The sequence below is a fragment of the Poecilia mexicana genome, unplaced genomic scaffold (genome assembly GCF_051168715.1).
Source record: "Poecilia mexicana isolate PSO_F unplaced genomic scaffold, ASM5116871v1 scaffold_19, whole genome shotgun sequence".
In the NCBI taxonomy this organism is placed as follows: Eukaryota; Metazoa; Chordata; class Actinopteri; order Cyprinodontiformes; family Poeciliidae; genus Poecilia; species Poecilia mexicana.
The window spans coordinates 19,920,211-19,929,821 of record NW_028263388.1 but is presented as its reverse complement, the minus strand read 5'-3'; positions in this window follow the sequence as shown (position 1 = coordinate 19,929,821).

Sequence of the window (9,611 nt, the reverse complement as noted above, 5' to 3'; positions counted from 1 at the left end):
GAATCAGGACCCGAGGCAGGGGGTCGCTCTTTGTTGCATGCCGAGTTCAAAAAGCAGCCTTTGGGGGTCCATCTCCTGAGGGGATACAGCATAGACACAAACGGGGGGTGTCCTACTGGGGTGATCCCGCTGCAGTTAACGTCATGTGTGTTTCTGACCTTTATGCCGGCGCCTGCCAAAAAGTCACAAACATAAAGTGTTTTTGTTTCGGTAGCATGATCCCTGTTCTGCAGCCTAGTGCTGGAAAAGCCTGAGACGGTGCCTTGCAGAACTATTTATACCACTTTAACTTTTTCTAACATCCACTTAAAACTTTTTTAGACTTTTATTTAACTTACATTTGTATTGATTGATTAGTATCTCTATCTTAATAAATTTACCAGAGAAGAACAAGCACCACACAAATCATTTCAAGCTGGACACAAAACATTTCCAAGCATTAACTTGCAATGTTTGGGGATGCTTGTTTCCACAGATTCCTTCATTTGATTTAGGTTTGCACTTTAACTGGGCCATTGTAACACATGCCTATGCTTTGATCAAACCCCCCTTGTAGTTTTGGTCAGGTATCCTATGTTTGTTCTGTTTGGACAGACTATTAAATAAGGAACAAATGATAAATTGTGGAACTGTTGCGGTACTTTCATGGGTAAGAAATCGGCTGCAATATTTGTGCATTTGGATTGTAGGACAATTGGGAACATGCAAAAAAAAAAAAAAATCAGAAGTTTTCAATAACATTTATAAAGCTCTTTGGGGATAATTTTCAGATGAATTATGCACATATTTTATTAACTTAAAATGCATGAACTCATCCATATCATGCTAATTTATGGGATCATCATGTTAAAATTAGAATCAGAAGTGCTTTTGTTTTCTTCATCTAGTCTAATTTGTGTTTAAAAATAATTTTTCTAAAGAAAAAGGTAAAATGTTGCAAGGTAATATTCATCTTTTTAAAAATGTTGTTGCTTTCTGTAAACTTAAAAACTAGTTAGGTTAATATACATTGTTGTTGATGAAAGGCAAAGTGTTTTTCCTCGTCCTTCCTTCCCTCTTTTATCTCTTCTAATTTCTTCATTTCAAGTGTCAGACACACGTGGCCTCTTTAGACTGCTCACGATTTGATTCTTGAAGTTAAATAATCATTTCTCTGCCTCCATCCAACAAGGTTAACTGTGTTTTCGTAAGGTGTTTTATTATGAATTACAGGGCCTAATTAAAGTAATTAAAGGTTCTCTTTTCATGTTTCGTTATCATTTTGATCATTAGTGGAAATTCCCTGCGGTGTTTGGATGAGTAACGCTGGCTTCTCCTGGCTGCAGATTAAAGGTATATTCAGCTGAATATTGATTTGTTGACTGAAATCCTGGAAGCTGAGGTTTGTGTTTGTAATACTCGCTGTCATGACCGCTCTTTCCCCAATCCTTAATTACATTTTTTGTTTATCCAATTCTTGTTTGTTGGGGAAAGAAACATGGAGATAAGATTGCAAATGCACCTCGAGCATCAGGGTTCATATGCTAATTAGTCATTCTTATACTTTTAGTACCATTAGTACTTACAGGAATGGTCAATATCAAAAGTGGGTAACGTCAAAGTGGCAAATCCTCAGTCTTGGCGAATTTGTATTGCATTTTCCTCATATAAATTAAAATTTGCAGACAGTAAATTCTTATTAAAGTCCTCTCTCATGGAAGTAATATGCACATTAAAAATCTAAATGTTGCAGTGTAGCACACAATTTAACTCAGACTTGTTCAAATCAGGTCTTAAATCGGATATTTTGAAGGCTGATGTTGAAACTTGTTTTATGCGAGATCAAATTTAATTTACTGTTAATCTACAAGTAATTCCAAATCAAAATAATTATTCTTATAACACTTTAATAACATGTCAACATTAAAAACTGGAAAGAAAAGTACAAAAACTAGACTTTTTACCACCTGCAACATTTGATTAGTTCATCTTCTGTAGTATTATACAAAACATGTATAAAGAAAAAAAAACTGCTTGTTTGTTAATTAAATTTGTAATTCGGATTTGTTTGAACTCTGCAAGGTTTGCATGTCTGATCACTTTCCTCAATGTCCTCTATTCTTCCTCAGAAGCAGCATAGTCAAAGGCTTTTAGTGGTAATTCAGCAGCCGAGAAGCTTCCTTCTCCAAAGGCAGTTCCTTAGCTTTTCCACAAAACCTGCTCGCGTCGCCTTTTACTCGGGCTAAACAGCCTGCAGTTGAAAATACTCTCGAAAGAGAGGAGGTGCAGGCAATGCATAAATTCCTGACAACAGCAATTATTTATTAGTAGATTTCTGTGGCCATTTACAGTTCAAATATTTCCTCTGCAATTGATCCTTAAGGAAAAATCCATTTTATGTGAGAGCCGCAGCTTTTAACCAAACTGAGTGCTTGCGTTGTAAGGTCAAGGATTGAGTGAGTGAAGTTATTTTTGCTCCTGTTATTAGATTGCCTGTCCGTCACTGGACTGTCACATGATTGATACTGACTCAGCTGGAATGAAAGATGATGCAAGGCTGTCTGCTTTCACACAGGAGTAAGGATTGGACCAATTATACAGGCAGATGGTGTGAAAAACAGCTACTGCAGGAAGTGAGGAAGGAAACGTTCGGCTGCTCGTGCTGTTACTGCTCTCCTTATACGATTAAAACTGCGGTGTTTTTGTTTTTGCCTCAACTTTACAAAAAACTGCCAGCATCTAGGTACTCTAAGACATCTGAGCTGATTGAAAATATTTCTTGTTAACTTTCTAAGCAAGTAAAGCTATAAGCTAAATGTTATCGTGTGGCTAACAATAGCATTTCTTTCTACCAATAACATTTCTCGGAGCGTCGCATCTCGGTATTTCAGCTTTCCAGGCTGCATTTTCTTGCATTATGAAAAATTCACAGGCTGATTTTTTGTGAATATTATGAAAATGTGTTAAAAAGAAAACCACAAATATTGAACCATAAGCGTGTTCAGTTCTAAGTATGTTTCTGAGAACAGATTGTCACTATCACTATTCTGTTTAAATATGACAACACAGTAATTACTATTGGATTTGTTTTAATATGAATCTTGGCATGTCTCTGATTTTGTTTAGCTTTAGCCTCAATGAAAATGCCCAAATAAGAGTTATATATAAACAATAATCAAAACATCAGTCAAAAAAATTGGAATTGTCCCTTTAAGTCTTAAATAAGCTTACATAGATACCTTCATTTTTAGTGATCATTTTTGATTTAGGCTACATTTAGGAGCACTAAACAAAACACATTTTCTGTCCCAAATCTAATTCTGGCTTTCCAGCCTCAAGTCTATTGACTGAACTGTAAGCTGTGTCACTGACAGCCCCGGCACCGGCGGCGACCAGCGATCTCGCTACCAGAGGAGCAGCTTGTGACAAGACTTGGCGTCGAGATCAATGGAGGAAACCCACCTGGAGATGGATGATGGGAGAACATTACCACTAATAAGCGTCTGCCACGCTGCACAGATAGTCGGGGTCTCACCTGCTGGCTCCTATCGACTGGAAACGGAGAGGAAGGACCCAGAGCTGTCCGTCCGTCCAGACCCACTTCTTCCTGTTCATTATCGGCTTTAAAAGGCGCGAGTGAAATAGAGAGGGGCTGACACTTCACGTCTAGATCTTATTTAGCAGTTTGTTTTATTGGTACTCATTTCACTTAAATCATGCAAGAGGAGGCCCAGCTCAGTGCTGAGTGTATAGAAATTTGCATACTTTTCAGAAGCCCGACGTTTGTGCTTAAAGCAAATTAGTCAGACGTGAGACTTTGAATTTTGAGTTTTCTACTCAAAGCCTGTAAGCCGTGATCGTTAAAATTGTGAAAAATAACATCTTGAAATGTTTTCAGGACAGCTCAAAGTGCTTTACACCATAAAAATACAAAGTCAGAATACACAGTCAACAACTAAAACATTACATTTTATCTAGTGTTGTCATTACACATTCATTTATTATGGTTCAAAAGAAACTCTAAACAGGGATTTTGGTTCAGATTTAAGAGAACTCAGTGTTTTGGCTGTTTTATATTGCACTTGTACACAATATTTTCCAGATTTTAATCTATAAAAATAGTTGAAAGCCACATATTATTTTCCTTTCACTGGACACTTTTCACTACTTTGTGGTGGGATCACATGAGATCCCGATAAGACGCAAAGAGGTTATCAATGCTCGTCATATCGCGCGTCTTATTGCGCCATTGATGTTATCAATAGAATATTCAGAAACTGGACCAGTGATCCAGACGTCTTTGAAAATGAAAATGAGTCTGACATTTTCATTCAAATAGGAACAGAAGAAAAGCATCTAATTGTCTTCATTCTGACATTTAGAAGGAAGCCCAAGGAGAAGCAGGACCAGGGCCATCCGTACAATCTTTCAATTAAAGCCCAGACGTTATTTTAGGTGTCTGTTTTCACTCACAAAAGGACTCTCATAATGGCCATTCTGGCATTTATGAGGAAACCGCTTCCGAGGAAGGAGCTACGTTTACACACCACCTTGGCGCGTAATTGGGCGAGAAGCGAGGGTCCATTAAGTAATCTGCCAACATAAATTACGTGCCGAGAGTAGACACGAGCTGCTTTGACAGAACAAGTCTCATTTAAGGCAGATTTGGACAAAAGTGACGATTGCTCTTTGAAAGAATCCATAACATTAAAATTCGAATCTGGTAGGTTTTACGGCAGCTCGTAAATTGGGAACAACTTGGAATATTCTTAGTTTTATTTTTCTTTTCCAGTATACGAGACCTGTTCCCAAACAATTGTGTGCTTTACAAGAATTGCAGTGTAACTATGTCATAAGCTCTTCAGTTATTCCCGGTGATTGTTGTCATAATTACCAGAGTAAAATGCCTAACTTCAAACCCTTCACACACTCTGCTGTCAGTGGCTGCTTCAGCTGGTCTAATGAGGCTCGGCTGCATGACAACAGGACATCCATTCATCTCCAGGTAAATTACACCCTGTTCAGCTTCAGCTGTGTGTTTTCTCGAGGTTTCCAAACTATAATCCATCTAGGGGGCTGCATATTAGCTGCAACCACACTACTGTAAACATAGCACCTAAACAGAGTTGGCACCGTATGATTCATTTTGGGATTGGAGGATCAATAACCAATTTGAAGATGACCTGGTGGAGAGGGTCCAGGCTCTATGCTTTCGATGTGCGGCGTAAATCTCGGCTGGTGGATGCGTTTCTGGTCCTGCCACCGCTCCTGCTCCGGGGGGATGATTTATGCCTCGTCCTTCTGTCAGGTCCGGCGCTGGTTGGGCTCTCACCGAACAGCTCTGGCTAATTTGAGAGGCTCTGTGTGGAAATGGGATTTTCTGTGAATTGTAGGGACGGTAAGTGAAAGGGTGAAAGTAGCTGCAGACAGTCACGACTCGTATAGATTCACGTTTGCGATTGCGCTTTCTGTGCAAACACGCAGGTTCGTCTGATTGCATTAGAGTCCCATCAAAAAGTGAAACTTGCACACAGTGGAAACCGGACGTTCTACATGCCTTGTATAGAAAGATGCAACCGTTTCTCCTTTTTTCTGAAAATAAAACAACTGAACCTTTCTTCAATTTTTTTTTCTATTTGCTAAATGCCAGAAGAATGGAAGAGAGAGATTCTATTAATATACTGACTTCAGCTGCAGTCCACATCTTGAGTCTCCCCTAAACTCTTAAATAGACTCTGACTTCACAAGCCTCTCAAGGCTGCTGTTCATCTTGTTCTGCATGTTTGCTAATTCAGTTTTTCCTTCCACTCAATTTTCAATTAGTTGCTATGACCTTCTTTAGCAATCCAATGGCTGCCATTGCTGGAAACATGTCAAGTCAGCAGTCTGTCTCATGATTGCTTCGGCCATGACAAAACATTTACATTTGTTAAAAATCAAACTTTTTTTAAATTGTTTTTGTGTTATTTTGCAGTTTTCTTTGAAAATGTATGTAATACGTTTATGTAATAGATGAGTTTTCATTTTTTTAAATGTAATTACATTTTAATAAATTAATTGAATTAATTATTAATGATTTACAATTTATTGAGAGGCACCTGTATCTACTTTAAATATATCACACGTTATGTAGATCAACCAAAAAAAAAAAAAAAAAAAAGAGCTTGGCAAGTAAAACTCTGGAAGGTAAAAGGTTGTGCCAGGCTGATCTTCAGTCGTCCACTAAAGTCCTGCAAAGTGACAAACACTTAAAAGCCTTCCTCACATCGGAGTAACAACCGTTCGTCTGGCTGCATCGGCCTTTTCGTTCAGCTTGGGAGTTGGTTGCAGAAGAGTCAAATCTGAGTGGATCCAGAGTGACAGGAAGGAAAAAAGTTAGATGGAAAGAACTCATTAGGATAGCTGCAGCCTCCTTTGAAACCTGCCTCCGTTATGCAGAGGAATTTGTAAAGTGGCCATGAGTTCTGCAGGATCTCTCATAATATTTGACAAGTGAAAACCACCACCAGGCAGCTAATGGCCGTACTGTCATGAAGGCAAATATAAAGGCATGGCTCTGCATGCATGCATGCAAGCTTTGCATCTCTGGTCATGTGATGCACAGTTTGCAAAATGCAATTCCAGAGCAGATCTATTTTCCTGTCAAGGCAGATGGGAGAGGTAGAGATTGTGTACGTTAGGGAAAGTGGTTGACGCTGAAAAAATAAACAAGGAAGAGCGTGCTTCATTTGGTTTGTGGCTCCCAGGTGGCCATTTGTCCCAGTAACGTTGTCCCTGTGGAGCAGAACATTGTGGGGTGGAGAGGAGATGAGCAGAGGCCTCTGTGGGCAGTAACGGCGTTCTGGAGCCCACAGCTGCTGCTGCTGCTGCTGCTGCTGCTGCCTCCATCACTTTCAAGACTCCAGTAACCAAGAACACGCTCCATGAAGCAGCTCCTGCTTCCTGATTCCTGCCAATTACAGCGGCCCATTAAGGATGAACAAATGCTGTCTCGGCAGATGGGACAGTAGAGGTGTGTTAGTTCGCTCTCGGGATAACGGAGGAGAAGAAAAGGCTGATGCTGATGGGCTTTTTAGCTTCTGGTCCTGTTGAAAAATCAGACCTAATCTGCAGCATTATAATATAATTAAATATTACAGAAAGCATCTCCACTTATGATAGGACCATAATACAGACAAGACATCTACAGGTGAGGGTGTCCATAGATTTCCCAATATGCCACTGATTTGATATAGTTTGTGTAAAGAAATGTTACACTTTTTCATCAGGATTTGTTACTGGCACATGTTTTGGGTACAAATATAATTGATCTTTTGAATCTGCATTGTTGCCAGAAAAGGCTTTCTTGTTTGCCATACAGTCTTAATGAAGCAGCATGTCAACTTACTTGTAGTTATTTTCCGTTCACTTTAATTAAGATACATTTTAGTGAAATTAATTTTAATCATTCTATTTCAGTGCAGTGCATCTTAGTTTAACTCAAGTTTAGTTTAGTTAAATTAAATTCTATTTAGATTTCAATTTACCCTGCAAGGATAAGTGGTATAATACATTTTTTAAAAATACGTTTTATTTAAAAACAGCAGAGCATCGTACGTAAAATTTATAACACGAATACCTTTTCAAGAACAAGTTAAAACTTTTTTTTTAAAAATAAATTGAAGTTATTTTTCCAGCAAAGCCAAGGAAAATTGCATTGACGCTTAAGAAATAACGAAACTTTAACTTTCTTGGAGCAAGTTGGGAAAAATCACAAAGCAGAAACGCAAATAGCCCCTCAGGGGATTTACTCACCGTGATCAACGAACACATCAGGCCGCATAGATCGCAGAGGAATTCCTTGTGATATAAAAACAATCCAAGCACTAAGACGTAATTAGAAGCATGAGGAGGTTTATGGGCCACACAGATGTATTCATTTTTGAATTGCCACTTTTGAAAAAGAGGTAAAAAAAACAAAACAAAACAAAAAAACATATTCTTCTCTATGCATTTATGGGAACACAAGAGGGGCGGTGGAGAGAGATGAAGGGAGCAGAGTCAGTGCTGGATAATTGTTCTGTGTTTTTAAAAGTGAACTGCGAAAGCGATGCGCCGTCTGGCGACAGAGCAGACTCTCCTGCTGGGTCTCCGTCACGGGGAAGGGCCTCATCTTAAATCTTTCTCTTATTGCTACCAGCGGTGCGACAATATCTCACTCTGGAGGAGGATCTTCGGATGTTTATGGGCGCTCCTGGTGATTGAAAACCAACAGAGGAAAAGTGTCTAAACCACTTAACTATAAAACAAGAGTATCTAAACAAAATGAATAGTGAACTGATACAGGGATTGCCAACCGTCGCTGTTGACTTTAACTATAAGTAATTTAGTTTTATATGTGTGAGATCTGTTTGTGAGCATTTGGCAGAGGAGCGATGGTCTTATCAAGGCTGCATGTGTCCTGGTGTAAATAAGCCTGTCAGGTTAGTTCATATGTAATAGAGGACAGAGCTGAAGGATGACGCCTCTGCCTCTTTATGGTCCTTCCAGCAACACTCATCAAGGAAACTGGGGATGCAGGACAGCTCAGATGCCCAGGATGAACAATAGGCTTTGTTTGTGTGGTTTACAATTACCCAATACAAAGAAACTACATATAAGACTACAAAGCCTTTTCAGTTTGAGACAACCAAAATCATGGCATGTGAGGTGGGATAACGGCTTAAGTGACAAGATTATCTCTAATCTGACAAAAAAAAAAGCAGAAGTCAAAGCATTTGTAGGTCAACTCAAAATGTAAATTACTCTAAAAAACAACAAATAGAAAGCTCTATTTATTTATTTTTATGCTGATTTAAATACACCAACTCATTATTGATCATGGCAGAAACAAGATGCTGAGCACAATAATAATAATAATAAAAAGCTTCTATTTACAAGGAGAATTATGAGTCTTCAGTAACTAGGAGGGATACTGTAGACGAAATCCAATTAATATTGTATAAAAAAGCCAAAAGGAGTTTTCTTATTAAGCATGAAGTTCTCATGCGACCTTGTGATGAAACCAGCATGGCTGGTTCTGCTTCAATCCCAATGACCCAACCAGAGTGGCATGCAACAACTCCTGCGCATGTAAAGTTGTTGCTCTGCCAAGGCTCCGCCAACAATCCTAGTTTGTTGTCAACACAATAATAAACCACCACATCGTTGCTATGGAAGCATGTGCTTTGCAAGTAAAAGTACTTGCTTTACAGAGTTTAAAAAAGAAGACAACAGTATCTCTTATCAAATAAATGAAGTCTTCACTAGCATTAAGCCCCTGCTGTGTTGTGAGTTTTGAAAATAAAATGTTTTCAGACTTGTTTTCTTTACTTTTCCTCCTCGCTTAATGACTGTTGCCATATGCTGGAATCTAATCATGTCCTGAAAATGATCAAGGCCAAAAAGCCAGTAAAACGTCGCCTTTGAAATGTCTGCGAAGCATCTGTTTTCAACAGAAACATCTGCCTGATGCGGTAACAAACTCAAAATATGGCAAAAGAAAAAAAAAAAATACATACATGTTTATGGAAAGGCGCCTTATTTGAGCACGTGGCTCTTTACATGGAGCATTATCATTTTATACTTCGGTGTAAGTGTTAAGGGTATCTTGC